The sequence below is a fragment of the Dermacentor andersoni genome, chromosome 3, assembly GCF_023375885.2.
Source record: "Dermacentor andersoni chromosome 3, qqDerAnde1_hic_scaffold, whole genome shotgun sequence".
Taxonomy (NCBI): domain Eukaryota; kingdom Metazoa; phylum Arthropoda; class Arachnida; order Ixodida; family Ixodidae; genus Dermacentor; species Dermacentor andersoni.
The window spans coordinates 155,536,751-155,543,823 of record NC_092816.1 but is presented as its reverse complement, the minus strand read 5'-3'; positions in this window follow the sequence as shown (position 1 = coordinate 155,543,823).

The following is a 7,073-nucleotide window of genomic DNA, read 5'->3' as shown; positions in this document are numbered from 1 at the left end:
CTTTAGATTTACTATCAGATGCAATTGTACAGAATTGAATTACCCTTTTTCGTTGTTGAGTTAGAGAGTTGTAAACTTGATGGTTTCGTTTTTTGAAGATTTTCGATTTTTGCCAATTTTTCATAAAAAATTGACGAGCTAACTGGAAAACTCGAAACCAACAGTCACTAGATTTTAAGTTTTTCTTTTAAATGCAACAAACCTCGTCGAATTTGGTGCTGTGGATGTCGAGAAAAACGAATTTTCATTTTACATGCATTTAGATAGGAGCACTCGAGCTAATGCTTCCTCATAAGGAGGAGGCCGAGTTGCAACTTGAGCACTACCCCCCCCCTCCCCCCCCGAACGAAATTTATGGCTACGCCACTGCATGCCAAGGAATCTACGCACTGCCTTCTTGTCGATTGGCTGCGGGAACTTTGCGATGGCAGCTGTCTTCTGCGGGTCAGGGCGGACTCCAGATTTGCTGATGACGTGGCCTAGAAACAGAAGCTCGCCGTAAGCGAAGCGGCACTTTTCCGGCTTCAGAGTAAGCCCTGATGACCTGATGGCCTCTAGTACTGTTGCAAGCCGCCTAAGGTGATCGTCGAAATTTCCGGCGAAGACAACGACATCATCCAAGTAAACGAGACAGGTCTGCCACTTCAATCCTGCTGAAACCGTGTCCATCACGCGCTGGAACGTTGCAGGCGCCGAGCACAGTCCAAATGGCATAACCTTGAAAAGAGGCCGTCTCGGGTGATGAAGGCGGTCTTTTCGCGATCTCTTCCGTCGACTTCTATTTGCCAATAGCCAGACTTGAGGTCCATCGACGAGAAGTATTTAGCGTTGCAGCGCCGATCCAATGCGTCGTCTATCCGTGGGAGGGGGTATACGTCCTTCTTCGGTGATCTTGTTCAGACGACGATAATCGACGCAGAAACGTAGGGTTCCGTCCTTTTTCTTCACCAAGACTACAGGAGATGCCCACGGGCTTTTTGACGGCTGGATGATGTCGTCGCGCAGCATTTCGTCGACTTGGTGCCTTATAGCTTCAGGTTCTCGAGTAGAAACTCGATAAGGGCTCTGGCGGAGTGGTCGAGCCCACTCTTCGGTTATTATGCGATGCTTTGCGACTAGTGTTTCTCGAACCCTTGATGACGTCGAAAAGCACTCTTTGTATCGTCGAAGTAGACTTCTGAGCTGTTGTTGCTTAAGCGTGGGGAGACGTGGATTAATGTCGAAGTCTGGTTCGGGAACTACGGTCATCGGGGTAGATGCGGCAGAATCCGAGAGGACAAACGCATTGCGCGTTTCCAGAATTACCTCGATGTATGCGATCGTCGTGCCCTTGTTGATGTGCTTGAACTCCTGGCTGAAGTTTGTCAGCAACACATTCTTGTTTCCTCCGTGCAGTCGAGCGATCGCTCTTGCGACGCAAATTTCGCGGTCGAGCAGTAGACGCTGGTCGCCTTCGATGACGCCTTCTACGTCAGCGGGTGTTTCGGTGCCGACCGAAATAACAATGCTGGAGCGAGGCGGGATGCTCACTTGATCTTCGAGCACACTCAAGGCGTGGTGACTACGAGGGCTCTCCGGCGGTATCGCTTTACCTTCCGACAGCGTTATTGACTTCGACTTCAGGTCGATGATTGCGCCGTGTTGGTTCAGGAAGTCCATGCCGAGAATGACGTCTCGTGAACACTGTTGGAGGATAACGAAGGTGGCAGGGTAAATCCGGTCATGAACGGTAATTCTTGCCGTGCAGATTCCAGTCGGCGTAATGAAGTGTCCTCCAGCGGTTTGAATCTGAGGGCCTTCCCATGCAGTTTTAACTTTCTTCAGCTGGGCGGCGATGTGTCCACTCATTACGGAGTAATTGGCCCCTGTGTCCACTAAGGCGGTAACTGCGTGGTCGTCGATAAGCACGTCGGGGTCGGCGGTTCTTTGTCTGGCGTTGCAGTTAGGTCTTGGCGTCAGATCACGGCTGCGTCGTGTTGAACTGAAGCTGGAACGTCGCGTCGTCAAGTCGTCTTTCGTCGGTGTAGTCTTTGCTTCCACACTTCGTCGGGACGGCGGCGTGTCGTTATGACGTCGAGGTAGTTTCTTGGGCGTCTTCGTCGGCGGCAGAGGATCTTCGTCAGTTCGACGAACAGCAACCGCACCTCCATCGGTTGCTGCTTTTAGTTTTCCGGATATGGGCTCGCTGACCGGCCCCGGTCTGGGCCAGTGTATGGACGGCGCTGCGGCGACAGGTAGCGGCCTGGTGACGGCGAACGGGACGGTCGTCGAGGGCTCCACTGAGTGGCGGCGAGGTAGTCGGCGATGTCACGAGGGCGTTCACCTTCCATCGGGCGCTGTGCGTTGACGGCGAAGCCTCGCAATCCCAGGTCGCGGTATGGGCATCGACAGTATACATGGTCAGCTTCGCCGCAGTGGTAGCAGAGCGGACGGTGGTCGGGGGCGCGCCAAATGTCTGTCTTCCTCGGGTAGCTGCGCTGGGCGACGGGTAGGCGTGCTGGCGGTGGTGGCGGTGGTCGACGGAATTGCGGCGTTACAGGGCCCTGGCGCGGTCGCGGAGGGGGACCTTGACGGCGGCGTAGGTCATCACTTCTGGCTGGGGCTGCGATGATTGTGGTTGTACCTCGGGAACTCCGAGCGATCGCTGCACTTTTTCTTTGACAATTGCGGCGATTGAAGCCACTTGAGGTTGCGATGAAGGGAAGATTCTTTGAAGCTCCTCTCATACGACTGCCCGGATGGTCTCGCACAGGTAGTCGGTGGCCATTGATTGAACTCCGGCGTAACTTGTTGGCTTGGTGCGTCGGTCCAATTGCCGGTTCCGCAATTCTAGTGTCTTCTCGATGCCCGTCACATCACGAAGAAACTCGTCGACGGTCTTCGGTGGGCTGCTTACCATTCCGGCGAAAAGTTCCTCCTTTACACCACGCATCAGTAGGCGGACTTTCTTCTCCTCGGACATTTCTGGGTCGGCGTGGCGGAACAGACGGCTCACTTCCTCAGTGAATATCGCGATCGTCTCATTCGGCAGCTGCGCTCTGGTTTCCAATAGAGCTTGGGCTCGCTCTTTTCGCACGACGCTTGTATATGTTTGCAGGAAGCCGCTTCGGAACAGGTCCCACGTCGTCAAGGTAGCTTCTCGTTTCTCGAACCACGTCCTGGCGGCGTCCCCCAATGCGAAATAGACATGTCGCAGCTTGTCGTCGCTTGCCCAGCTGTTAAACGTAGCGACCCTCTCATACGTTTCCAGTCAGCTTTCCGGGCCCTCAAATGTGGAACCGCGGAACGTCGGTGGTTCCCTGGGCTGCTGCAGCACGATGGGGGACGCTGGGGCTGCCATTGGGGTTGCTTTGGTCACAATCTTCTTGGTCTTCTCAGGTAGAAGTCCGTGCACCGGGGGCAGCTGTTGAAGACGACGGCTTGCTCGATGGTCGGGGACTACGTTGGTGTTCTCTTTGCGGTCCGGGCTTGGATCACGGCTTGTCGGGGGCGTCCGGTACGTGAACAAAAAGCACGTACACCAGATGTCACGTGGTGGTGACGTTGAAGAACACAGTAGCAATACTGTGAAAGACAACTAACTTTTATTGGGCGAACCTGTGCCCACAAAAAGATGCTACACTTATAGCACAACGATAGCGGGGAATATTCAATATCATGGAAAGCCTCTAATATCTCTTTTTCACTATATTCATTACCAGTATCGGTAGGTAAAGACAAAGAAGTAGAGAGTGTTTTTAATAAAATATTTGAGAAAAATGCCGCACGGTCGGCGATCGTCGAAAATCTGATCAGCGGGTCAAGCGCGTCGGCTTTTATACAGCAGTCGTTGAATGTTCCAGACTAATCGTTGGGACCCGCGTGCCTTCCACAAAGTTCTACACCATTCGCATCAGGCGATGAAATCAGATAACACAAGGTTCGGCGACAACAGACAGCGGATAGAAGCGTCGATAACTTTCCAGAAACTTCGGATACATGCAGGCGCGTCCCGCGCTGTGCGATAACATTTGTCAGGCGGCGAAACGTGGTCGCCCGATAAAGGTAAGTACGCGTGTCAATATATATATATATATCGTCCCAATTTTTGTGATCCGTGGCAACATACATGGAAGGCATATCCGCAATCGTTTTGTTGAGACGCTCAGTTAAACCGTTAGTCTGCGGGTGGTAAGCAGTTGCCGTAAGGTGCGTTGTTCCGCTCAGCTGCAGAATATCTCGGACCAACTGGGCAGTGAAGGCCATACCACGGTCTGTGATGACGACAGCGGGAGCACCATGTCGAAGGACGATATTTTTGATAAAGAAGTTAGCAACATCTGAAGCAGCAGCTTCCTGAACGGCTTGTGTTTCACAGTATCGAGTGAGGTAATCGGTGGCGACAACGATCCAGCGGTTATCAGCCGAAGACTTGGGAAATGGGCCGAGTAAATCCATCCCGACTTGTTCAAAAGGTGAACAAGGAGGTCGGACAGGCTGAAGCAGACCGGCTGGTTTCAGTGGTGGAACTTTGCGACGCTGGCAATCTCGACAACTTCTGACGTACTGCTTCACGGTTTTTGTGAGTTTTCGCCAATAGTACTTCTGCTTGATCCTCGCGAGAGTACGCGTGAAACCAAGATGCCCGGACGTTGGTTCGTCGTGGCATGCACGTAGAACGTTGTCGCGGAGAGTAGCGGGAACAACGAGCAGGAAAACGGTTGCCGTAGGGTGAAAGTTCCGCTTGTATAGGATGTCGCCACGTAGGCAGAAAGAGGACAAGTGACGCGCGAACTTCCGTGGGGGTTGTGGGCGGCTTCCTTCAAGGTATTCAATCAAGGGCTGGAGCTCGGAATCTTGGCGTTGCTGTTGAGCAAGGTTTAAAGACGGAAGAGTACAAAGAAAACCAGAATCGTCGTCAGTATCTAGTGGTGCGGGTTCGACCGGGGCGCGGGAGAGACAGTCGGCGTCAGTGTGTTTCTGGCCAGACTTATAGACGGTGGTCACATCAAATTCCTGCAACCGAAGGCTACATCTTGCGAGACGGCCTGAAGGATCGTTGAGATTCCCCAGCCAACAGAGAGAGTGGTGGTCGCTGACGACACGGAAGGGGCGTCCGCACAGGTATGGGCGGAACTTCTGGATGGCCCATATGACTGCCAGACATTCTTTTTCAGTTGCTGAGTAGTTTTTTTCAGCAGCAGACAAGGTTCGGCTGGCATACGCAATAACGCGCTCAACACCAGCTTGAAACTGTACGAGGGTCGCTCCGAGACCAACGTTACTAGCATCAGTATGCACTTCTGTGTCAGCCTCGGTGTCAAAGTGACCAAGGATCGGTGGTGTCTGTAGACGTCGCTGAAGGTCGTGGAAGGCGTCGGATTGTGCCGGGCCCCAAACAAATGTGACGTCGTTCTTGATGAGTCGTTGCAAAGGTTCGGCAATTTCACAAAAATTGGGTACAAAACGGCGGTAATACGCACAAAGCCCTAAAATCGGCGGACATCGTGTTTTGTCGTCGGTATCGGGAACAGAGCAATTGCCATGGCTTTGTCGGGGTCAGGGCGCACACCGGTGCTGCTGACAATATGACCTAGAAATTTGAGCTCCTCGTAGCCAAAGTGACATTTTTCGGGCTTCAGGGAGAGGCCGGCGGTGCGGATAGCTTGAAGAACCGCCTCAAGCCGCTGGATGTGTTGTTCAAACGTGGTGGAAAAACAACTACATCGTCTAAGTAGACTAAACACGAGCTCCACTTGAGGTCAGATAAAACTGTGTCCATCATGCGTTGAAATGTGGCCGGAGCGGAACACAATCCAAAAGGGAGGACCTTAAATTGATAGAGACCGTCGGGTGTTATAAACGCTGTTTTTTCCTGGTCCCGTTCGTCAACTTCAATTTGCCAGTACCCAATACGCAGATCCATTGAAGAAAAGTAACGGGCATGTCGCAGGCGATCCAAGGAGTCGTCAATTCGAGGAAGTGGGTAAACGTCTTTTTTCGTGATCTTGTTCAGTTTGCGATAATCGACACAGAATCGTAGTGAACAGTCTTTCTTTTTAACTAATACAACAGGGGAAGCCAAAGGACTCGTCGATGGTTGAATGACATCATCGTCGAGCATTTGTTTAACTTGATGACGAATAGCATCCTGTTCTCTCTGCGGCACGCGATAAGCGTGTTGGCGAACAGGTTGGACGGTCGGTTCAGTGATGACTCTGTGTTTGATTAAAGGAGTCTGTTTGACCTTCGACGTGGTGGCGAAACAGTCGCTAAATGAAGAAAGCAGAGTGAGGAGCCTCTCCTCGTTTAGGTCTAGCTGTGGGTTGACGTTGATGTGACTGGTCAAGTCCACATCGTTGGGTTCCGGAATCGAGATTGTCGTTACCGAAACACAGGCGTTGGACTCGGCCACCGCTTCAAAGTAGGTCATGGTGGTATGCCTCGCAAAGTGCTTGTATTCGCCACTGAAGTTGGTAACTAGAATCGTGGTTTGCCTATGTTGGAGCTCTACGAGACCTCGTGCGACGCCGATTTCGCGATCCAGCAATATGGTGAGGTTACCTTCGGCGATGCCTATTCCTAGTTGGTCTTGGGGGCATTCATTCATTCATTCATTCATTCATTCTTTATTTACATCATATTTTACAAAATACAAAAGCCTTACTGGACCCATAGCCATTGGCTAGTCCCGGGTCCATAGTGAACTTAGGCTATAAAACGCAACAGGCGAGCACACAAAAGCAGCAGACATATTACATAATAGTAATATAAAACATAGATAACTCAGACACAAAAGTAAATATAACTCAGCGTTCTTTTATCCTCAACGCGCGCGAGCAACAAAACAGACATAATACTTAACAATGACATTGACATTCACAACTTGAGCAACTGACATGTACAACTTAGACAGGGATCTAAATTTAAAGTAGTTTCTTTTTATCGACTGTATTTTTCAAAAAAGTATTTTCTCACAGCAGACCTAAAGTTACGGGCTTCTTTTATATGTATTGGCAAAGAATTCCAGATAAGTACGCCGTTAAATTCCACGAGTCTTTTCCCGTACAGATTTTGACATGGGGGCAAATTAA